This window comes from Pelmatolapia mariae, linkage group LG16_19 (genome assembly GCF_036321145.2).
Source record: "Pelmatolapia mariae isolate MD_Pm_ZW linkage group LG16_19, Pm_UMD_F_2, whole genome shotgun sequence".
Taxonomy (NCBI): domain Eukaryota; kingdom Metazoa; phylum Chordata; class Actinopteri; order Cichliformes; family Cichlidae; genus Pelmatolapia; species Pelmatolapia mariae.
Window position 1 is genome coordinate 5117264 of NC_086241.1, and position 24880 is coordinate 5142143.

Below are 24880 nucleotides of genomic sequence, written 5' to 3' on the forward strand. Positions count from 1 at the left end.
GGGGGGGGGGGGGGGGGGTTATTATTATAACTGTGCTGTACTGTTTCTCCCAGGCACTGAATTAAAGTCCTTTTTTCAACCAGTAATGTGATGTATTGTACACAAATCTGTACACCATGTTGGATTCTTCTCTGGAAGTTAGAGCCATGACCTTGAGCCCTCAACATTAGTTTGTCCTACTCAAAGGGATGCTTTGACATTACTACAAATCAGATTATCCAGCAACAATTAGATGCCCTTCTAACACTTTGATCATACGCCATCTATTAAAAATTTGAAAATTTATAGAGAAATATTTTACTTAACTAAAAAATGACTCCAGAATTGGTAATTTTGTATTCCTGTATCATAATTAGAAAACATCCCTTTTCCCTGACCAGAAGTTAGGACACAAGGGGGCTTGAGCCTATCCCAGCTGTCATAGGGTAAGAGGCATGCTACACTCTGGACTGGTCCATAACAGGGAAACACAAAATGTCCAGTGAGCAGCAGTTCTTCAGATAAGAAAATGCATTGTTGGTGTGTAGACTGTCAGTAACTTAAATAACCAACATATGCAGAAGAGCATCTCTGGACACACAACAGGTTAAACCTTGAAGCAGATGGGCTACATCAGTAGAAGACCACACAAGGTACCATTCCCATCAGTTAAAAATAGGAAACTGAGGTATCAGCTTGCACACACTCACCCAGTGGAACAACAGACGACTGGAAAAATGTTGCCTGGCCTGATGACTCTTAATTTCTGCTTCGACATTTGGATGGTAGGGTCAGAATTTGGAGTAACCATCACTGAAGGAAAAACTAAATAAATTCTTCCTTAGTTGAACTGTTCAGGGTGCTGCTGGTGGTGTGATAGTATGGATGCTACTTTCGCTGCACATTTTGGGCCCTTAGTACCCTAATTGAGTATTATACCACAGCATACTTTAGTATTGTTGCTGATTATTTCCATCCTTTTATGGCTAGAGTGTCCCTAACTTCTGATGTCATGTCCCAAAACTCCAATCATCTCAATCTGGTTTCTTGAACAGCTTCTTCTTTGTACTCAAATGTCCTCCATAGTCACTAGATCTCAATATAATAGAGTACCTTTGGGATGTGATGAAAAGGAAGATTCACATCAAGGATGTATAGCTGACAAATCTGCTGGAACTGTGTGATGTTGTCATGCCAGTATGGACTAAAGTCTGTGCCTTGAAAAATTAAGGCAGTGAAGGTAGGTAACAAGCTATACTTAACAAAGTGGCTAGTGTGGGTGTACTGCAATACTAAGACTAATACTAATACCACAGACTGCTCTTAACCAGCTCGAGCACTCGTACAAACTTGCTTCAGCATGACAAGCCTGACTTGTTTCCAAATGAAACTGCCAGTCAATCATGGAGACATTGGCTGTAGTTTTAGGAGAAAGGGAGATTTTAAAGGACTAAAGTAGGTCACCAGTCATTTGTGATGGCTTATGGAATTTTCTTAAAGCTCTTCCTCAAAGTTAGGAGGTGTTAAAGATAATATTTGATTAAGAAGATTATTCAAATTACTCAGAGTTGACCTAAATTGGTAGTTATTTTAAAATGAGAAGCTAAAGGTAAAACACCTACAAACCTAGATCACGTGGCATGGCAAAAGTAAAAGATTCGGCTAAAACATATGGGCAGCATGTCTTCTCACTGGTGTGTACAGGCCATCTCTAGGACCGATAGGTTAGGGATTAATTCTCCTTCAAAGTGCCCTTGACAAAAGCACTGGCTTAGAACTAGAGCTCTCCTGCCTAGGACCACAAAGATTTCCAAAAGTAAGCTACTACATTTGATGCTGTCAAAGTCACGCACCAAATTTCAAGAAATAGTTATTTGTCAAAATCTTTCCTTACATGTCATGATAAAAACCTGCAGTGAAGATGGTGGGTTTGCCTCAAACATATTTAATGTGGTGTGCATATTTATGCACGAGATCCTGGAAACCCTACAACAACTTGTTTAATGAGCTTAACAGACTCAGATAACACCTCCGAACTCTTTAAAGCTCTATACCCAGGGCTGGACTGGTATTGGGCCGACGCACTTTTGAGCCGATGGGTCGATTGAATGGCCACCACGCACTAGCCGTGCAAGTGATGGCAACAGGCCATTTGCTCATTTTCATTATTGACACTGTGTTGCCCAATCAAATCTCCTAATGCAACCAATACACACACACACACACACACAGCTTGATAAGGATAATCAGAAGCTACCTGGCCTTTCTCGGAAGTTACGTTCCATGTAACTATTGTAAAAGTTACATGGAATCCATCCATCTAACCACAATAGTTAGATGGATGGATTACTTTTACGCACTCCTCTATCATGACATCGCCCTACTCTTCCAAGTATAAAACAGTAACATTTGCCTAACATAAAGATGGTGCTAGATCAAAGTCAGAATAACTCTGATATATGGTTGGTAATGTATGAAACAAATGTAATAATGAAATAAAATACCATCCTACAAAGGTTTTTTTTAAGATAACAGGAAAACACAGGGGAATGTGTGTGTTAAGTAAAAGGCAATTTTCCAAATCACTGTCTGAAAGCATGTTTTAATACTCTCGACGACCAACCTGAAACAGAACATAACCAGCACATACAAACCACTGATTCAAGAAAGAAAAGCTCACGCAAAGGTGTTTGATGGTCAGAACCCAATTTGAGATTTTTAAATTACAAAAATTTATGTAGCAATCATACATGAAATGTGCCCTGAATATATAATAAACCAAGAGGATGCTGTAAAAGAAAAATCACAAAACCTCATAACTTTATAGCCCTTAAAGAAGGGGTGGGGGGACTCCAGGCCTCAAGGGCCAATGTCCTGCAAGTTTTAGATCTCACCCTGGGTCAACACACCTGAATCAAATGATTAGTTCATTACCAGGTCTCTGGAGAACTTCAAGACATGTTAATTTAGTCTTTTAAATCAGCTGTGTTGGATCAAGGACACATCTAAAACCTGCAGGACATCGACCCTTGAGGCCTGGCATTCCCCCACCCCTGCCTTAAACCAACTACCGACAACTAAACTGACAGTTAACTCAAAGACCTCCACTTAATTAAAGAAAGAAGCTATGCATCATTTATTGAACTACTGCAGGCGTTGGGCTCAGTTCTCTGAGCTCATCACTATGTACTTTAGCAACACTTTGGTATCAGCTCGTTTTCAGACTGATAAATGCGTAATAGTGAATCACTTCCTGTGGTGATTCACACTAAACAAGACAGTTTTTTGGACAGACAGGCCAGTGTGCATTGCACAAACTTTGGGGTCAGTTTCTGTCAAGTTTAATATTTTTATAAACTCTCACAGAAGTCAGGATTAAATAGTAGGAGCTGGAAGGCATCATCTGTCACAGCGTGTCATTGAAGAATCAAGGCCCAAACTTATCCATTCGCCCACCCCATAATAAGATGTTAGGGATATCCTAAAAATAATCAGTAAATGCAGCAACTTCCCACTCAATTCCATCAAATCTTAAGCATTGAAGCTTTAAGAGTGCTATAAGGCTTATATTAATTGACTGGGGGGGCTCAGTGTCACAGCAGTGTCCCCAGATGAAAGAAAAATAAACTAGCATCATAACTCCTGTCCACAATGTCCTTGACAGAGTAAATCTTGAGGAAAAAAACCCCCCAACATAACTCACAGAGTGGCGTATTATTGAAGTCTAAGTAAGGTTAGAGTGGGAGGGGGTGGTTAGGATGTAATAACCCACAGCTGCAATGTGCTATCGCACTAGCTGCCTGAGGACAGCTATATTTAGTGGGCACTAAGTAATAAGTAAGTACAGTGAAATGATCCAGCAACGGTAATGATACAACGAGGTGACAACCAGATATTGGGGGACTTAATTACATCGGCGGAGGAAGCGAAAAGCCACAGTTGTCAGATCTCTGGGTGGTGTTTATCCATTGGCGGTGACTCACTGTCACTTTAACCCAAATCTAACAATATCTAAACAGCGCGGTGCCATAGCCACTTAGTTTCTTCCAGTGTGTTCTCAGAGAAGAGATGCCTTTGTTTGGTGTGGTAACAACCTCAGCAGCACACAGGAAATAAATATGTATAAAAAGACTATTGTACTTATACACTATCAGTAAATGTGTGACTTTACTTTTATTAGTTTTAATGCATTCTAGATCAACATATTTAAAGGGTAATAAGGAGATGTGACGTTACATTTGTGTTGCATCTCAGTACTTAAAGCGTTCTATGAGGCTTTCACATCTCACTGACATTTAGATAGATAATGAGTAACACTCTTCCTGTCTTTAAATCCCCTTGTGAATCTTCTGGCATTTAAGTCTATTTTTTTTTTACATCCCGTCTTTAAATATTTGATGAGGATGATGTTATCTCCAGTGGATATTCCTGGCATTGTGGAGATGAAGGCTTTGACCACATCATCATACCTTTGCTGTCTTTTACACTGATCCAGGTATGTTGCTCTGATGACTTTTGTCACTAGGAAGTATAGTTCAGCATCAAAGTAGGGCCCATCAATCAATCAGTCTCAACAGCCTGGATGCTTTTTAAGCAAAGCGGATTGATATGTCACACGGCCTTATACTGACTTTCTATTAGTGATTGCCTATATTGAGTTGATGCATTTTAATTAATGCAATCTGTGCCCGTGCTCTTGCTTTAATGCATTTTTTATGTTTTCCTTTTTCTTTCCTCTAAATGAAAATGTCGCTTGGCAGCAGCGAGGGAAGAGAAGACTTCAGCTCATGCCAAAACTCTCAGCCAAACTGTAGCAGCTCACGGATAATATAATTACTCTTTGTTAATGTCCGAAGAACCGTAACGCTTTTCAGACTTCACCTTTAAATAAACGATGGTGTAGCTACTATAGATAAAAATAAAAATTTTGCTCGGTTTATCAAGCTTCCAATTTTGTACTTCCATGATGGCATAATTTAGAATTCACTCAGGTCAGGTCTGCGGCGCCGTGTTCGCTGCTACCACGCCAACCTTACACAGCTCACTGCCCGTGGTCGTCAGTGCAGCTGGGTACATATTCGATGTGACATCTCTTTCCATCTTCTAATGAATTTTTTATGTCTCTTCCTCTCACGCTCTCTCTCTCACACACACACACACACACACACACACACACACACACACACACACACACACACACACACACACACACACACAGACACACACACACACTCAGAGACAGACGGGCTTCGTTTCAGGCCTATTCTGAAGAACTATGCCACTGTAAATGACAATGTTGCCTTTGTCCATAACCCTTCTGCTCTGTCACCGCTATAGATTTCAGTATGGTTCCACACTGATTGTATTTGTTCAGAGACATTCATGCATACATAAGATCCTTTACAGGGTGTGCTGTTAACAGGCATAGTCGTGGTCATGAAAGGAGTGGAAAAAAACCCAGTCGATGGGATAAATAACCATGAAGTTATTTTTTCAGATACGCACTTATGCATTTATATCCAAGCCTAAAGGCCATTTCACAAGCAAAAGGCCAACACAGATGATGATTATTATTATTATTACTATTTTAAGAAAGTCTATCCCTGTTTGAATTCATTTCAGAGAAAGTTAAACTCTGGGGTTTCATTCACCACTAAACTGAGAGTTTGATGTCATGTTTTTGCTGTGCAAATATAAACAAACTATAACGCACTTGTGAGTGCAATGACAGCCCCCACTGATTTTCAGTGCTCCTGGAAATCTGCAGCCCCTAGACATGCATAGAGTCTGACCCTAGTGATGCCCTTATCTAGCATTTTCTCTAATTCTCCAAAGAGCTGTGGATCATTTTTTATAAAGTAAGTCACTGACTCGTGTCATCCAAATATGGTTCCATTAATCTTACAAAACAGTAATCGTACCAGGTTGACCCCAATGACAGCTCGGTGACCTCTCCGAGTCTAATTAAATGCTTTGCAGAAACACTATTAAAGGTGTAGTGATAAATTTGTCAACTAATTACAGTTGAAAGGGTTATTCAGGTGTCTGAGTCATTCAGATTTGATGCTCTTCTTTACATGTCCTACAAAACCCTATGAAGGATATACATAATCTAAAACCAAGTGAAAAGCTAACAACATAACCACTGGGAAACTGTCTGTCCAAATCCCCGTTTCCCATAAACAGAGTTTATTTATTTATTTTTTTAAATAAATGAAAGAATGACACAGTCTCCAGTCAATCAATTAACTAGTGGCATCTCCATCCATCTTCTCCTGCTTATCCAATTCAGGGTCGCCAGTCTATTCCAAGGATACCAGAGAGAGACATACAACAATTCACACTCATATTATCACCTATGGGAAATTTAATCAGCTGCAAACCTAACCCCACAGAAATGGTGTGGAGTCATGCTCTTATTTTTGAAAGTTCAGTCACTGCTGACCACCAGCTTCAACCCTTACCTCCTCAGGTTTCTCTACCATCTGACTAGATTAATTCTGTGGAGATCCTCCACACCATTCAGCTGTCTCTCCAGTGTGCTTCACGTCCTGTGGACATAATCCAACTCCAGTGTCTCACTGAGACTGCAGAGCTGAACAAGGACCAGGTAACTAGTACCTAAGATGTTCAGCCTGCCTGCAAAAATAAGAAGCAGCTAGTTCTACCCTAACCATATGTGGCTCTCTGGCTAGGTTAGTAATGCAGTGATCCAAAATATCATGCAGCAGTCTCACCAGTCACTCACACCACAGTCAGACAGACTCTAAATCCACTGAGTTGGACTGAAGTTGGTAATAGTAGTACTTCTCCTTCTCTGGAGATGCACTGCATAGGCAAGTGTAACCAGAACCTGCAGCAACTGGAGAACTGGTTTGTGTAACCAAAGATTGATCCTACAAAGCAAAGAAAGAACCTATAACCTGCAGTCTAAGACCATCGAATTCTAGTTTACCCAATAGGGACTCAATGGACAAGCAGCTGATTATATTGCTCAATAGGTTATCTGTCACAAAGTACTTGGCAAATAAAATATTTACTCAGGAAAAGCAGTATTATTTTATAATTTATTTAAGAAAGTGTGCATACCTTCTGTTTGCCTGTATACTATGTGTACACCATGCCACTACAAGTAGAACATAAAGCACTGGGGAATACTGAATGTGTGGAAAAGGTCAACAAACATATACAATAAACATATTTTTAAGACCATAAAATAGAATCAACGGTTCCAGGTCACGTTCTAAATCAATGAGAACTTCTTAAAGTGATGCAAGTGTATTCCTCTAAGATCAGGAGCAATATGTTTTCATACCTTTTCTTGCAGAGCTGGATAGGATGCAAACACATTTTCCAGGATGTCACGTTACGGCCAAAGATCAGTGATTGAGAGCCATTTGAATAATGCTTCTTTATAGAGGTATTAATGAGTTAAAAATCTGACATTTAGCGTCTGCTCTTCTCTTTCCTTTAGTGTGTGGTATCATCATGCTAAGAGCTAAAGAGCTCTGTAAGGCCTTCAGAAAAAAAGGTTGAGTGTATCCAAGAGCTTGCCAAGGGATTTAAATAGATTCCAAGTTTATCTACAAGTGGTGTAAAACTCAGATTGGTCCATGATGACCCCCTTCCTCAGGAGAAAAAAGACAAAATCAGCCTTGGAGCACGCAATTTGCTACAAATGCAAAAGTGTTGATCTCAAAATTCTAAAAAAGAAAAATACTTGATTTATCAAATCATGTGTTGAAAAAAATAAATGAAAGAACAGTCAGGTGAAGTTCATGATTAACCAAATAACACTTTTTTTTTACATGACGCATTTTAACATTTGGAAAAACTACAAAGACAAAGCCCAGGCATATAAGTGAGTTACATTTCAGACATTAAAAAAAAGGATCAAAACATATAACTTTTATATAAGAAATGCAACACAAAAAGGAACGACTAAAACAGAGGAGGAAAAGAAAATTCAGCCACGTAAGAATCAATTAAAAACAATGCTTCAGTAATTATTGAGCTATTCCTCACAGGAACCATCCCTGAAGGTGAAACTGAGCACCATGGTGGTTCTCCACAGGGGTGGATCGTTGCACAGGAAGCAGATTGGCGTCTGGTGATTGGTGAACAGCTTCAGTCATGCTCACAGAGCTGAAGAAAATTAAATAAAGGTACCAAAAACCCAGAGCATGAAAAGACTTGTGTGCACTAAGATGGCTTGTCTGAATCTTATTGGCCTTTTCCAAACATGAACAAGTTGCTGGCACTTTCGTGAAAGATCAGTGCACTCACTGCGCTCACCAGCTGCTTAATCCTGGAGTAAGGCAAACTGAGGTGGTATTATTTCTAACAATCAGTGTGCCTTTAATAATCATGCTTTGTTCATTGTTCTTTCAGTGAGCTTCCATCTTCCAAGCACGACAGCTTACAGGATGAAATTTTCCAATGGAAAAAAGGTGCAACTTTTCTTGACTTTTCTTCTCATAAGGAATTATTATCTTTTTGTAAAATTGCAAAAAGCACAAAACACATTGCAAACATCGGTATTAACACCACTAAGTCCCCATTTCCCGCGGTTAGAAAGAAGAAAATGCAAAACTCACTTCACACCTGACAAAATATCAGCTTGAACTGAATTTGATCAAAATGTCATGTGTGTTTAAATTACAATTATTTAAAATAGTAGCAATAATGTAAAAGAATACTACATAATAGAAAAATGCAACTTGTTCTTTGCCATATCTGACTGCACTTTCTTTCATGGCACTTTGATCACAGAACCCGTCAAACACTTAACCGCTCTAATACTGAGAACATGGTGGGTAAACTGGCCCGAAGCACGTCTAATTTATCAACTTTATCTGGTCGCCACTGTTTTTGAACAATTATGCTAATTGGACTGAGAGTGTGTTTTGTAAATGTATTCGTAATTTACCTTCTACCGGAGGGGAATATGCATGCACAAGGTCGGGGTACCATCTAAAAATACATACACATTGCAACATATAAGATCACTGATTAATTCTACGCATGGAAACCTAGGGTAAACCGTGCCCCAGGCATTAATGTGCTTTGGAAAGGAGATATAAAGACAGCAACGGTTGGTAACTGTAAATAAGGCGTGAACCAAAGCCAGCTTTTCAGGAGAACAAACGGAAATCAACTTCTGGTTTGCGGCTGCTTCACTGCCTCGGGGACTGGGCAGCTTTGACCTATAAATAACAAAAATATGAAGATGATTTTTTTCTACTAAAGGCGACTCTGATGTGGATCTTTAAACAGTATGCAAATAATTTCCACCAGGAACAACACCAAAAGAAGAAAAGAGTGTTTATGAGATAGACTGGAATCTTACTTAAAATGTGGCTGAAGGAATTTTACAGGACGAGCAGTCAAATCTTCAGCAGTTTCACCAAATTTCTCCATATTAAAGGAAAGTTGAATCATAGAGCTCCAGCACAACTTTCTTCCAGAAGGATTTTGCCTGAGATCTTGTGATATGACCTAAAAAGAACCAGTGAATCAAGACATCCCAAAAATACTGATGAAGAGAAACCTTTTTTTCTTTTCTTGAGGAATGGTCCAAATTACCATCTCATTGTTGTGCAAGTCTCATAAAGAGGATCTCTGAGTTGAGTTCTGCAATTTCAGTTCAGTGTGATGGAAATAATCAGTAATTCCATATATATGTATGAAAACTGGTTTATCCACCATGTTCTCAGCCACTGGTTTGTGAGGACACTTTATAAACCTAAAGCGTTTGTGCTCATCGTGTTGTTTTGGAATCAAATATGATGAAAGACAAGACAGCCAATGAGAATATCATAGATTCTCTTATTTTCTGACTAATTATCAGCAGAAATTACTCGAGCCCAACCAATATAGGACTTTTAGACCTATAACGATATTTGGTGATTTAAAAATCTAATTTTCCGATATTTCAGCATTTTTCCTAACATTTTTTATGTGCAGCTAATTATTTATGTGCTTACGCTCCACCTGACTCCACTCTGACCAACTAGTTGTTGCGTTTGTGGCTACTAAACAATGTCAACACTTCATGGCTGAAGGGTGTTTCTTCCATCTCTTCTTTACATTTACATTTTTCATTTACCAACTCTTCTAAAAGCTGATACAGATAAATATTCAAACATCTAATATCATAATATAAGCCTGTGGATCTAAAATTTACTAAAGGAACTTATTCAAAACGGGAGATTGTGATTGAGGCCAGTGTAAGTATTTTGGCAACCAAAGAATTTGCCTCCTGCTGGCCAGGAGAAAGAATGCAGGTTCACTTTTCAGACCCAGTAGCTATGCAGATCTTTTATGGTATTTATGGGTTTATTTATCACTATTCATGTTTCTATTTCACGTATCATCCCTATGTTCTTTTCCTTTGTGCTAGAAAGTTGTGGGCTGTTCGTCATGACTGGCATGCACACGTTTGGTAACTGGAAACGTTTACATGGTGCGAGTGTGATTTAAGGCGTCTGTCTGATCAACTGCCAGTCTCTCCACTCTATACTCACTTCTTATCCAATGAATGCTGGGATAGACTGTAGCAGAACTCAGAACAGCAGTTAAGAAAATGGGAGTATCATTTTCCTTGAGGAATGTTCTTTTTTCAAAAGGATATCAGAGTATTGTTAATTGTGAACCAAGTGAGGAAAGTGCTGGGTTTCATAGCGCCGTTTCAAACCCTGCATCCTCCACAGCTGGCGGCCCTTGAGAATTCTTTAAAAAAAAAATAAAAAAATCTACTTTTCAGCAAGTCATCAAAATGTGCTGACTAAAAGAACAACCACTTTTCTGGTTTTTTGATGTAATAGTATAACTGGTGTTTCCTTTGTTTCTGGAATTGGTGATGTGCCTCTCATTCCTCAACCTGACCGCTCACCATTGATCATTTATTATGCTCGGTGCCTGCCGGAGCCATCGATTGAGAGGGAGGAAATAAAATAAGACTTGTGGAAGTGAGGTATGGTCCTCAGTGAGCGTGAGAGCAAAGGTGCCTGATGAAATTTCACACTCTGTTCTTATTCTCCGCTCATAGTTGACGAACCTGTAGATGTTCAGCGTCAAAGGTACAGAGCGTGACACATGACAATTCATAAGGTTTGCATGTGACAGCCTGTGAATATAAACACACAAGTGTTTATGCTTTTTTTTTTTAGTGTGAATGACTAATTCTCAAACTCCAGTGAACTAGAACCTCTTTATTTTTTACTGTCAAGCAGCAGTGGTATGGTGCTGGGATGATTGGCCCAGAATCTAATCACTCTAATGTCTGTGGCAGCCCTAAATCACACTCTGTGGCAGGAGTGTGACGCCTGTTCTGTCCTTCAGAAGGGAAGCCTTTCATGACTCCTTCCATATTGTAATTATTCCAACTGGATATGAGCTATTGCACTTATTGGCTGGGGTAAGGCACCGGCTGCCTCTGCTTCCATTGGCTGGCTGGACACCTCTCTGCCACCTCCCATTGGCTGCCTGGAGGAGAGTGGGAGGGGAGCTCACCCCATCCTCCCCCTGTGGCAGAGCTTGTAAATGTAAAGACTCTTTCTCTGTCTATTATCTGAGTGACTCGGGCTTTTGGAGTCTGCCTCCGAGCGCGTGTGTGTTTGTGTGTGTGTGTATGTTGGAAGGAGAAAAGAGATAAAGAGAGAGAGAGAAAGGGAGGGAGAGGCAAGCGGCGTTTATTCTCCCCCCTTTAGCCTCCCCGTCTCCCTGCTCCCTGTCACTCCATCCTTCCTCCCCTCTCCTGGACCACCCTCCAGCCCCGATTCGAGCCGGACCGAGACCCCCTACCACCCAGACCACCCCGGGACCCTTTGACTCTCCTCACTTCTCCGTCCCACCAGCCACAACCTCTGAGCAGGTAAGAGTCTGCTTTTCTCAGTCTGCACTGAGCTGGAAAAAGTACTTGCTGCTCTCTCCTCTTCTTCTTTTTCTTCTTCACTCACTTAAAGCACCTCTAAAACTGCCGCTCTTTTCTGTTCTCTTCTCACCTGTTTCTGTCTTCTTTGCCTTATCTATACGCATATTACAAGTTTTCCCTGCAGCACTTCTTTCCCCTTAGAAAAGTGACACGGAGATGCTATCAGTGAGGTCACCATATTTTTGTTCTTGCACTGATATTCTGCTTTGATATCAACTTCCTCCTCCTTCTCTACCCTGCAATCGCTGCATCTCCTCCCCTTTTGTCTTTTGCAATCTCATACCCTCCAGCTTTAACCACGTGCAAATTCACTGAGAAGTCTTTTCTTTTTTTCTTTTATTTTGATGTCTGCCCCGGAGCACAAATTGACAAGGGCAGCATGCTGTATTTTGGTAGCGGAAAAGGCATCTCTAATTGATTTCTGAAAAGTGTTTATGTTAGTTGGTGATGGCTATTTATAGCTGCTGACGTGCAAGGCAGACATGCTTTCGCTAGGCCACTTCCTAGCAGAACACGGGTCCGTCCGCTGGCTCCAGAACACATGACATTGCACAAAGTGTAATGACTTTACAAGGCAGCGACTTGCTTGATTGAATCAAGCAATCTTTCCACCCAGAGAAGTCCAATATTAACATGGCCCATAAAGCATTCCTGGCAACAGCAGAGGAGGAGAAAAAAAACTGCTTAGTTCTTTAGCCGCACATCCTGTACTTCACCAGGAAGGGGAAGTGGAGTGTGTATATGTCTGTGTGTGTGTGTATTTGTGACTGAGACAGAGATACAGCTAAAGTGCTTTAGACATCAATACTGCCAGCCAAGAGATTTTAAAGCCACTCAATCATTTCTGAAAATTGGACCTTACGACAATATCAGCTGCTGCTTCCCATGTGGGGTTTTGAGGGTGGTTTTTGAGGCGCAGGTAGAATGCTTAATACTAATTTAACTTGTGTTTTCACTCCACCGAAAAACCTCCTCTTATATGCAGAGTTACAGGTGTGAAGAGCTGAAGCGATTTTTATTATCAATCTCTCTGCTAAATGCAACACGGCAATTAAAAATGCCCGTTTCTTACACACCACTTTCACCTTTGCTTAGTTTATTTAGATGTTCAGTTTAGTCTCCTGATAAGCTTCACATTTTCCTATGTGAGAAGTTAAAAACACCATCATTTGCATGCATATTCACATTATATTTCCATAATGCAATCATACTAAGCTTGCCTGTGACTTTTCACTTAAAAAGAACTCGTTGTGTCTTGCAGACGGTTTGACCTTTCTTTCTGTGATAATCATTTTCTAATTTAGACAAAAAGAGCATCTGTGACAAAGCCTTCTGGGAGCGTCAGTTGTCCCAATAGGGCCGCCTCAGGGGAGAGCAGCATCGTTAGTGACAAACAAGAACAGAAAGAAAACACAGAAATCTGTAACTGTGAGCAGTACTTTGATTTGGCATCTTTACGGTGTTTTTGACTACAAATATGTCAGTGTAGAGAGGATTTATGATGCTGCCGACTGCATTCTCATACTCATTTCTTGAAGTGTCAGGCTGTTAGTTTATTAGGAAGTGTAAATTAAGAATGAAGGAACGTGCTGGTGTTTGTTTGCACCGGTGCACAGCAGAAGCTCAGCTGGCTGTGGCCAAGATGCTGACTCTCTTCTGTCTTTCATTAATCCAAACAATTAATTTTTATTCAGTAATGAACTCTTAGGCTTAATAATGTTGTAGAGCTACTATGGTGAAAGTTCTAATCAATAAGTGTGATCTTGATTAACTCAATTAGTCCTTAACTTGATAAACATCTATTTATTAAACTTAAAATGTGTCTTTTATATGGGGACATTCCTAAAGACATTATGGGGGCAAAAAAATGCTATGGTGGGGGTGGGGACATGGTCATCCGGTACCGAGTTGGGACCAGGCTAGCAGGTGCTTTTGACCTCGCAAGAGCAAACTGCTGCCCCACATCCTCTACTGTGGGACATCTCCAGGTGGCAATGACAGAGGCAATTATGGGCTCAGGTAGCAGCAGATTCATGCGCCTGAGGATACCTGCACCATACCAAAAGGCCACGCTGACAATCAACCAATACCTCAGTTGAGCACCATAAAGTGGAGTTGATGGCAGACCCTTCCAGGTGCAGACGTTAATGCTTCCATGGGGTCACCTACAGACGCTACCTGACGTCTGTTAGATGAATCTCATTGACGAAAGGTTCTCTTTTATATCAAGATAAAGACAATTCTAAGTGAGTTTGGGGATTTAGAGAAGCTTAAAAAAAACAGACCTCTGTAAAGGAAAGGGGTGCAAAACCAGCAAAAGAGTATAGCAGCAAAAAAAAGTGATTTATTGTTTTCCAAATCATTGACAGACAATTAAATGAAAGACATAAGAGGATGCAAGGGACAGGGTGACAAGGAGGCTGTGGTGACTGCTCAAGGGAGCATCTGAAAAAAAGACGATGGCCTAAACGGAAATTAAACAAAATGGCAAAAGTTGGAATAAAAGATGTAGGTCTGACCAGTAAACGCCATCATTGTGAATGCACCGTTTTCATCAAATACTCAGCTGCATTTAGTGAATCACAACTTATGGTCATGAATTCAGAGAGTAATTCTACTGTAAGTAAAAAACATACACCTCAAAGCAAACCTAAAAAGACTATAGGTACATGAAATAAAAGTGGCCTTGTTTTCCTTCTTATGGACGCAGCTCTCTCATGAGCCCAGGAGCTCCCGTGCAGCTATATTTAATGCACTTACTGCGCTCTTGCACCGTAAGCTCTCATAAGAATGCATATGCAACATCCCTTGAAGAATGAGATATTTATGAGCCCCTGTGATGTGTTTGCACACGCCTGCTCGCGCACTTGCGTGGCTTTATAAGCCACCACTTTATGCTTAAGCTGAGCTGCGTGTATTTAATGCAGACAACGAGTGTTGCTCACAGTGTCACGGCAGTTTTACACCTTCACTTCACAGAATGCCACAGCTGTCAGTTTAGGGCACTAGGTGTTTGTGGAGGTTTGATTTGAGCAAAACACACAAATGAAGTGCTGACAGAGCAGCAAATGAAATGTGAACAGGCAGGAATTGTTTTTACAAAATAAAGACTGATTAAAGCTGAGCAGAGATCTATTAAAGGGGTGCAAAATGTGTTTATAGAGCTTGTTCATTTCCCCTAATTTTCCAATTCTAATAACTGCACTGGAAAAAGATGCATCACATGTATCCAGTACTTCCTCCTATGTAAAGCCAATGCAATGCAAGCAGCTGGCCCTTTGTGGCTTGGCCCTTTTGAGCCATTCCGGATCTCCCACTGGCCTGGCCCAGTGCACAGTGTGGTGGGAGCTGCCTGTGTGGGGACTGGCTCAGTGTGAAAAAGACCTGTGACACTCACTGGATGCTGTCATGCAGTAAAGGAGAGCAAACGGACACGAACAAAAGGCCTGACAAAGAATTCCTGTCTTTACACTGTGAAGTTCTTCCCTTTGAGCTAATAAATGATAAACTAACTGAGGACTAGTGTATATATTTCCATAATAAAGATTGATTACAGCATATGAATAACATGGAAAGTCATTTTTACTTCATCTTTGCTTTTCAAGTGGCATTTCGTCCCCACCTCTCAAACCCCGAACCCTCCCTTTTTGTGGATGTGATTTAACACCATAAAATGACAGCCTTAAGGATTCAAATGTGTACACATGTGGCATGCTGTTTACATTCAATCACCTAATAGCATAAGATTAAGTTCTTGTTCTGTAAACTACACTTTCAGGATAAATCCACACTATAAAAAAAACTAAACAAAAACAGAAAAATCATCAGGGTTCTTGTTTGTTCGTTTGGTTTTTTAATGAAGCGTTCCGCAAATAATAAATTCAATGTGTAGGTAAATTCAAAAAACTGGGAAAAAATCCTTTAAAAAACAAATAACACAGAAAATTCCTAGAAAATCGTAGAATTTCTTCTAGCAGTGGAGGGAACCTAGGTGTTTGTGGAGTGATGACACAGAAAAATAAAATAAAATAAAATAAAAATATAAAATAGCTGCAGGTATAATGCCATGTCCATACTCTGCAAATGATATTTGGCATACATATAAATACAAGTGTGTCTTTAAATTTTTCTCTTGCCAACACAAACCTGGTGTGTACGTTTGGACTGAAGCCAAAGTGGTTTAGTTCTCCTAAATCAACTGTCAAACTGGTACATATACCCAATCAGATGACCTACAATAAAGAAAAGCCTAAAGCTGCTCATCTATGGCAAAAATGATCATGATATTTAACAGGAGTGCTCATTAACTTTAAGAACACGCTGCATTTACTGTATATATTCTTTTAACAATGGATTTCCTGGAACCATGATTTCCTGCAACTGTGACTCAACAGTCAATCAATCAATCAGTGCAGACTGAACTAAGCCTGACACAGGCTGGTGGGAGTGATTTTGGACTTTTAGGAAGGGGTACTGTTGTAAAAGGAATGGGGGTGTCGGTTTTATAGAACACACAAGGAAATTATCATGAAACAATTTGTGGCAGTTATTTCAATTATCTTGTTTTCATAATTGGAGGAACCCAAAATTTCATTTGAAAAAAGGTTAATTTTCCATGTATTATACAAACCAACTGACTCCAAGTACAGCAGACGAGGTTCATTTGGTTTGAGCAACAGTAATGAAAATGAAATTAAAATGTGCTTCACTACTACAGTCACACTATTAGACAAACCAAACCAATCATCTAGTCACCTGTGTTGCATGCTTACAGGAAAAAAACGACATTTTGTAATGAACAACTAATGGTCTTGGTGTCACAAACATTTAAAGCCACTGTGCATCAATGCCACTCACATGAGCAGGACAGAAAATTTTAAAACCATTTTCCATACTGTATTATTAACCAACACACCTTTAATTTGGGGTGTACACGCCATAATTATAGGGTGTTGCACAAACTCTGTGATACTTAGTGAAGCTGCTAGATGGCTAACCTTAGCTAGCTTGCTTCCTTGCCAACGTTACCGTTAGCAAAATACTGAAATCAGTTCTTTGTTGATATCAGTGATTAGTGGAATACATTTCTAAGCTACCATTCATCACTGTTGATGATGTTGGGAGCAAAAAACAGCGACTGAGGCAGTCAGGATTGACAATAAATGTCATATTATTTGGACTTCACATGGAACTGAACAGGCTCTTTGAGGCAGCTGTGCTTAGGCATGCCACATTTTTTAAGATACATTACAGTGCTTTCAGACATCAGCACTAAAAATTAGTAAAACACCTTCAAAAACATTAAAAAGACCCTTGCAGTTAATTCAAATTAGCAGTTGGTCAGATGCTATTAAGTATAGCCATACCAAAACATGAAAGCATATATATTTTTTCATTCTACCTCAAGTCAGTGGTTGAGAGCATCGAGTGGTACAGCAACCAGTGGGCATTTACAGAAATTATACCCTGGGTAGTTGATAAAACACTTGCATAGGAAACTGTGCAAACAAACCAGTGGGCACTCCTGAGGCCACCGTCTGTTTTTTTACATTTCACTCCTGCCTTTAGACCAGTTGATTTGCAAGCATTTCTCTGTCACTGAGCTGGGCCATAAACTTAAACAATCTATCAGGTGTCATAATTCAAAGCAATGGATGGGTGTGAGGCACTGCTGAAATTGAACATGGCATCTCTTAAAAGTTGAAGCTATTGGAGAGAATTATGATCTGTGAAACCCGAGGGCCGTTCTGTCTCTGCGCAAAAGCCACTGGCTGATGTAATTTAAGCTAGTGAAGGTTTTTGAGATCAATCAGGGAGGATGGAGAGTAGGGAGGGGGCGAAATGGAAGAGGCTGCTGAGGGTTAAGAAGCAAAAGGTGAGGCAGGAACAGAGCTTTAGCCTTCCCCGCTGCTTTCCTTGCATCGCTATGGGTGGTGGAGTATGGTCATAAATAGGCAGCCCCTCTGCCCCGTGTACTATTTTTATACTCGCTAATACGGGCAGTGGTGAAGTGACAAGAAAATATTATTGTTGGCTTGGAGTAAAGCGAACTGTAGTGATTAAAGAGCTATGCACAAACCCAGGGTGGAGGGTTGTGCCAGAATTAGCCTTGTGCTCCTCTGTTTTTAGGGTTTTATTTAATTAGATTAGAGCTCCACTGTGTTCATTTATTACTGTGTCTGACATGTGTTGAAAGGTCCATTTTATGCTTTGAATACGAGTGCAGTTACTCATTACTTTTCTATTTAAAAGAGCATGCACTTCTATGCAGATTTATTGTTGTCTCAGTTAAAACAACAACAAAGCTGTGACAGCTTCAAATGAATTAAATATTCCAATTGCTCATGGGAACACTGATATTAAGATTTCTCACAGAAAATTTAAAAAAGTGACCTGGAAGAAACAAGCACAATGGAATATAAGATTGATAGAGTTTGAGTAGTGCTAAAGAAGAAATTGAGTGTCCACCAATTTTCCTGTAATTCCATCCATGTCACACCAACATCAGCTGCTTTCACCATTTCAACATCGACAGTTTACACCTGCTGATGCAGTCACATACTGTGACCCAGATTGTGACAGAGGAACACTGTGCATACCTTATTGGTGTCTCTCACATGTAACAATCAATTATTCAGAGGACTTTTTTAAATCCACACACCCACCCACTGACTCAGAATTTCCAACCACTCCTGCCCCACCCTCCAGAGAATCATCCGCCTCATGACAACAGCCCAAAACTGGTGCTATTAATTTTACTTTTGGCGTTTGACCTCAAAATTCAACTCACTGCTATATGGTATGCACCTAGGTCATTGTATGTGAATTTAATTAAGCTACTATTTATTCATTTACTAGTATTATTATTATTATTATCATAATTGTTCTTCTAATGACTAGATAGACTAAATGATGAATTGCAGTCTTTTGACCCAACTCTATAATTAATTAGTGTGCAGACTCTAAGATCCTAAATTTTTCAAAACCCCTCTACAATTAACAGTCTTACAGCTTTTCAAATCAGGCAGATTTTATCCACTTTTGACAAAGAAAATAGTCAAAACTCTTCCTAAGAGTCGCACTATGCCAGCTGGAATAGAATCCAGCCCTTCAGGCACCAATAAGTAAGATAGGCAGTTAAGAATATGGATGGATGGAAATAAATAATCAATGGTTGGTTAAAAAGTTTGCGTAACCCCAACCCCTCACTGTTCTTCTGAATGAGCAGCTGGCTTGCAGTCTGCCATTTCTTGCTTCATCCAAGTCTGAAATGTGTCAGAAGCAAGCAAGAGACTAAACATTCTGTTGTTTGCTATAAGAAACAACATAATCAGTATTATGCACACACACATTATATACATTTTTTTTATCCCTGCAACATAAAAATATGTTGTATATAATTTAGCGTTTTTAAAGATACTTCTCCAAAAGGCAAGAAACTGATCATGAAACAGTGACCAACATAGTTGTATGTTAAAAGCCATTTCCTTAGTCACTGCTCTGCACAGCTAAAGTCTTGATCTTATAAATGGTCTTTCATATGGGTTGCAACAACAGCACCGCTGCACTCAGAAATCTATTATTCTTCATGGTTTGTGCTATGCAATAACAGTTTGTCACACAGCTCAAGAGCTCTTATACAGCGTTCAGGTCTAAATTAGTTGCTGCGCACTGGACTGTCAGTGAGCCGCAGAAACAATGCATTCAGACATCGAAGCTAACATCAACTAAAAGCTGAAATTATGTGTCTGAACTTCCTGAATTACACCACACAAGTCTGTGTTTGTATTGGCCCTTTGGGAGGAAAGGTGGTTTCCAATCCAAGTAGACATGTTAGGAATTTTCTTTAATGCTTAGGTAGCATGTTGTGGGCAGAAAACGTATATCAAGAATATGTTCTTGATGGGTCTGTGAGCTGAAATGCTATGTTTGGCTTTCTCCAAATGTACCTCTGTGCATTATGGCCAAACATTTCTACTGTTCTTGTCTGTCCAAAGGATACTGATCCAAAAGTCCTGTGATCGTTTAGATGCAGCTGCTAAAACCTAAGCAGTGCTGCTATATTCTTTTGTAGAGACGAGAGGCTTTCTTCCAAACAAGGCATACTTGTTCAGTCTGTTTCTAATTATACAGTCATTAAGTTTAACATTTAACATGCTAGCTGAGGCCCATAGAGTCGGAGATGTAGCCTTCAGCCTTTTTTTAAATTTCCCTGAGCATTTCACATCTTGGGGTGAAATTGCCATCTTGAATGTTTTCAACTTGTGAATAACCTTTCTCGCTGTAGAATGACGACCTCAAATTGTTTGGAAATGGCTTTACAACTGTTCTGGAAGCAACAATGGCTTCTTTAAGACCGTTGCCTTTAAGACCTTGCCATTGTGTTAACACACAATTGCCAAAACTTGAGCTTTTATGAAGGTGCTCACACGTGTTGATGATCAATTAATCAAGCCCAAGCAGCACCTAGCTTCTACCTACCCCCTTATTTCCTGTGGCAGTAAGGGTGTATTTTAGTTTTTCCACAGTTGCCCTTTGATTTTGTCCAAGCCAAGGCAGTAGATAACGTCTGGATTCATAATCTAAATTAGACTGTCACAGTTCAGCAATGCTGTAACTGCGCTCTGCACCAGGGTCTCCTGTAGTGCAGTAGGTCATGAAAAACCTGAGAACAATAGACTGGAAACTACACAGATTGCCTTCATTCACAGTAAATGTGAAAGCCATTTGTAGAACGCACACATGAATGGCGCTATAAGGCAGCTACACTGAATATGATGACTCACATGGAGTAAAGGACTGGAGAAAATGACTGTGTCCTCTTTAAAGAAAAAAGGAAAGAGAAAAACAGACGTGTCTGCAGCTTACAGTGAAAATGCACGTCTGGTAATGTCAGGAGAAAGTGTAACAGATATTCTAAAGCTCATCTCTTAGCCTGGGCTCCTGGCACTCGCCACTGCCTCTCAGCGTTTTTGCTTGATTAAAAAGCACCCAGGAGTTAGTAAGCGCGTGGTAGGTGCGAGCGCACACCCTGACAGCTTAACATACTGATTATTCAAGCCTCTTAGGCTAAGCCACGGCACTCGAGTGATGAACGTCAACTCCCCTCTCTCCCTCACACAGTCTCGGTTTCTCCTCTCTTTTATTCTTCAGTTGAAAGAGTGGAAAGCCAGTGACAGCTTGCAGAAGGCAAACCTGTTGTCTGGGAAGCAGAGGGGATCAGTGACACAGTGATTCATACAGTGCAAGGCTTTATTTAGACATAATCCAGCCAATGTTGGGTCCGCTCACTACTTTTTATGTGGAACTGGCTAACAGAAGCCAGGCTCGAGTGTTTCTCCTGTGGGGTTTAACACATTATCAGAGCTTGTCTATGGCAACCTTGTGAGGTTAAGACATCAATTAAACACAAAAAAGATCAGTCGTCTAATGTACGTCTTTGATCATTTCTGTTTTGTTTTTGTAGATGAATTGTACTTTTCACATCACTGCCCCAGTTCAGCTACAGTGATGGAAAACACTCTGATTTCTGTCAACTCAGAGAATAATGTTCCTGTTTCTATTTAAATGCCCTTCAAGATTAAAAAGAAACATTTGAAGAACAATGAATTGCCACCAGAATACAGTGTGGATTTTATCCTGTGTGTTGCACTGCAGTGTAAGCAGTGTTCCTTTCTGTATTTGTGCTGTGTGCACTCTCAGCTTGCTGGCAAGGCCATGGCTGCTACCGCCGAGCCACACCTGACCAACAGATTGGCCCCAGCTGGAGGCCGAGGCCTGAACAGACACTGTGATTCAGCCGATGCCGTGGACATGTACAGGTGTAAAAAAACAACTTCAAGAGCTGTGCATAAATCCTGGGTAGCAGAGCTGCTCATTAATAATCTTTGATTTTTTTTTTTTTTTGTATTTGTAATCTTGATTATTATTAAACAAATTTCATTGTGTTGTTGTTTCTCAACTTATAGGATATTTACCTGAATATATGAGAAAAAAGGGATGGCCTTTATTATGGAGTATTTTTGACACCTTTCCCACCTCAGGATGGCAGATGGGGGGTGGGGGTGAAAGAGAAACCCAGGTGGTAGAGGACAATGATGGGAAATAGAAATCAACTTCTAACTGCTCAGTCTCCACCACCCAGGAATAATGGGGGTCTGACACATCCTCTCAAGCTGATCAAAATAGTTTGGGGTGTTTTGGGGGTTTTTTGGGTTTTTTTTTTACAGAAGCTGCCCAGAGCAGATGAAGAGGCAGGAAGTCAGACACGAGAACAGCACAGAGAATCAAGACCAATTTCAAAATAAAAGACCAAGTGGAGAATTAACGCTCAACTTCTAACACACTCTTGGTGTGACTTGAAAGATGGAACTAAATTGTAACGCAAAGGCAACGTCAAAGGCATATGCTGGGTATATTCCTAGCGTGACCCTCTGCAATCCAGAGACAAAAGTAGTAGCAGGCAACCATAAATGATTCTTCCACACACTCCCCTAAAGATACAGTCTTTCAGTCATCTTAGCTCCAGCTGGCCTAGGTGCTGGGTGACTCTGGGTTTTATGCAAGGGGCAAAGGCACATCACTGTATAAGAATGGGATGCATTTGTTTTATAGCACAAGACAAGACATGAAATCTTTGCATATCTTGTTTTCATAATTGTTGGAAGCTAAAACCAAAACTAGGATGGAGTACAAAATACACTACAGCATGATTTGTTCAGTGGTTACACTAGATTTTCTCACCGTGCGAGTTTGAAGGACAAAAATAAGAGAGACATTGACTGAGGGCTATTTTCATTTCAAGCCCCTCTCACAGCAAATAAGCAATTCATATTTTCCACCATAGTGACAGTGGCGGGCATTAAAGATGTTTTTGCCTGTTTCTAAAGAGGCAAATATGAACTAAATGGGCTCAACTGGGTACTTGTTTGAGCATAACACTTTAAGGGAGACTGCCGCAGAGGAGACTGTCATTCAGATTGGCGTCCTTGGCTCAGACAGACAACTTTTCCCGTCTTATTTATTTGTTGTGAAGGCTGAGAATGCACTTGACTGCTACACTGTAGACTGGAATTACCAGAGATGCTTCATCTAAAGCTTTTTAAAGCAAGGAAGCATTTCTCCAAGCAAACTTGTTGGAAGTTGGTAAGACTGTCTAAATATTGGACTCCCTGATTCTGCAAATTCTCGCTTCAGTGGACGGAAATCTTGCAGCATGCACTTTGTCTGCACCCAGCTGAAGCTCCACCCCTCAGCGTAAATGCTGAAGGGGGGATTCGTCAGTGTTATGTTCGACATACTGTTAACATTGAATCATTAACCTGAGGTGGTACAGCATTGAAAAAAAAATATTAATACCTTATTAATACCTTATTTTACCTCACCACTGAATCCCTGGATGCACCAATAAAGGGACAGGCATCGTCAGCAACAAACTCAGGTAGTCTATGGTGCTTAAATAATTCTTAAACTCAGTTGGTTGTAAGGGGTTCAAAAGGGTGCCAAGAAAATATCCCACACACCATTACACCACCACCACCACCAGCAGCCTGAACTGTTAATACAAGGCAGTATAAATCAATGCTTTTTGTCAAAGAGTCGCTCTCATGACTCATTGAGTGACGACACTGACTGGCCAATCAGCGGCATGTAGTCTGTTGACATCATATATTCAGACTGAGTCAGATTGCTTGGAGCTCCAGCAGAGTAGGTACTAAAATATATATATATCTGGTGCCAGGTACCACCACCTAAACACTTAGTCGAATCGAGACGAGTAGGTACTAGTGGAAAAGGGCTAAAGGTTTGACCTGTTGTGGATTCAGAGATGCACTTCTGCATACCTTGGTTGTAACAACAGTTATTTCACTTACTGTTAGAATACTGTCAGATGAAAGCAGTGTGGCCATTCTCTGGAGATTATGTGGGGATATCTCATTAGATCAGCAGTGTTAGAAATATTCAGACCAGCCTGCCTGGTACCAACAACCAGTGTCACACAAATCACCTCTCTTCCCCATTCTGATGTTCAGTTTGAACCTTCAGCAGGTCACCCTCAACATGTATGCATGCCTAATGCACTGAGTTGCTGCCATGTGGTTGGCTATTTAGATATTTGCATCAACAAGCATTTCAATAGAACTAATAGTTAATAAAATGGTGTGTGAGTGTGTGTGGCATCCTATTTGCATACTACTTTTAACAGCCATTACAAAGTGTATTGTAGGTGTGCTATCAACAACATTTAAAATTAGATTAAAAATAGGACAACTGTCAAAATCTAGTAAAATCAACTAGAGTAAGAGTATTACTGATAAAATTAAAACCACATAGAAAAGTAATACAAGTATCATTCAGAGACCTAGGACTCAGAAACAACACTAACATAAAGATGATTGAGCATGGTGTTTCATGTTTGTCTCTTATCCTTGACCTGCAAGGGGAAAATAATGGTATAGCAGTGTTTTCCGTTTCCCAGACACACTTTTTCCCCAATGCTGTCTTTATTTATTCTTTTTTAATACATATATATATATATATATATATATATATATATATATATATATATATATATATATATATATATATATATATATATATATATATATATATATATATATATATATATATATTTATAGAAATATACACACATACACACTTTTGTGTGCAGCTCCAGAAGCATCCGCAGAAGAGGCTGCTAAGTCAGCGAGAACTCAGCCAAGTGAGCTTAAGCAGAGGGGGGAAAAAGAAAGAAAGGAAAAAAAGGAGGCAAGACCGCTTCAGGAGCTTGAAAAACTGTTCTCCGGGTTGCTGCCGCTGGCGTATACTCAGCATCTTAGCTAGTGGGTTTGATGGGAAGGAGGAATGATGAAATAGGGGTAGGTCTGAAAGAGGAAAGCTTCAAATCTTATTAGCCAAGGCCGCAATTTTCCACCTCTCTATGTGTACAACCTAAATCATTAATTA

General features: G+C 40.1%; 1 protein-coding gene across 10 annotated transcripts in view; it reads left to right on the plus strand.

Moving 5' to 3' along the window:
- The first annotated feature begins 11557 nt into the window (after positions 1-11557).
- Positions 11558-24880, plus strand: part of pcbp3 (poly(rC) binding protein 3) — an 80196-nt gene continuing 66873 nt past the window's right edge. For all 10 annotated transcript variants that reach the window (XM_063497054.1, XM_063497055.1, XM_063497056.1 and 7 more), the window contains exon 1: positions 11558-11854. The gene's annotated coding sequence lies outside the window, so the exon portion shown is untranslated. The remainder of the gene's footprint in view (positions 11855-24880) is intronic.